Source organism: Poecilia latipinna, unplaced genomic scaffold (genome assembly GCF_001443285.1).
Source record: "Poecilia latipinna isolate Pla-1442-1.1 unplaced genomic scaffold, P_latipinna-1.0 Scaffold1237, whole genome shotgun sequence".
Lineage (NCBI taxonomy): Eukaryota > Metazoa > Chordata > Actinopteri > Cyprinodontiformes > Poeciliidae > Poecilia > Poecilia latipinna.
In genome coordinates, this window is record NW_015113853.1 from 122795 (window position 1) to 123858 (window position 1064).

Consider the following 1064-nt stretch of genomic DNA (forward strand, 5'->3'; position numbering starts at 1 on the left):
TCCAGTTGCAACCATCCTGTTATTTTAAAATTGTGTCCTTTTTATTGCTAAATAATTTAAACAATCCTCTCTCCTGGTTAACCTATTCCAAACCTGTTTCACTGGTTAAGAAAAACACATTTACAAAAATGATTTCACTTTAAATTAAAGGATGTCTAATTAAAAGAGACCGTCTACCAATTATGCCTTTTAATTAATTTTTCAGGCAAAATTAAGTAAATGGCTCTCCATACTCCATACACTGGAAACCATAGCTGGAAATTGTCTGTGCGCATGCGCAATGCTGGATTTTAAAAAAAAAAAAGGATTTAAAACAAAATGGCGTTGGGTATATGCCACGGACTTCCGTTTTAGCACTTCCGCATTTTTTTTCCACATAGCCTGCTTCCGGTGCACAAGTCACTCTGTGTTAGAGATGGAGTTTTTCACTCGGTCCTTGCTGGATTTTCCCAAAGTAAACGTTAACGACGTTTATCGGATTATTGAAGCAGCTTCAACAACTCCGACGTCGAAAAAGGACAAGGGTTTTAAGCTGTATGTGTGCAGTTTCATAAAGGACTTCCAAGGTAAGTGATTGTTTTAAGTTCTCCTGTATATGTGTGTAACACAGCTAAGCTAGCCAGTCTCCCGTAAGTGCTTTGTAAATGTTACGTGTTGGTGCGATGGCATTTATTTACCCCAGTGTTAATCTCAGTCTCAAACAAGGAGAGAGGACTGGTGACAGGGCGGAGTGCTACAGGTCGATGAGGAAGAGCCAAAAGCCTCATTCGTTCAGCGTAAGGAAAAGTGACCCAAAATGTTCATTGTTCATTTCACGGTTGTCTTTTAAGAAGCAAATAGGACTTTCAAGAAGTATAATTTATTTTTTTTTTATATGAGTGGTGCCCAATCATTTGATCTCAGACAGTTTTTAAATAGATTTTGGCAGTAGCATCTGAAGTACATGGACTGAACGCTGCCGGGAGGTGAACATGCACACGTACCTTTCCTTTGATGCTATCAATATCCGAACCGTTTGTAACTTTATTCAAGAGAAGAAAAAAAGATCTAAATAAAAAAATAAT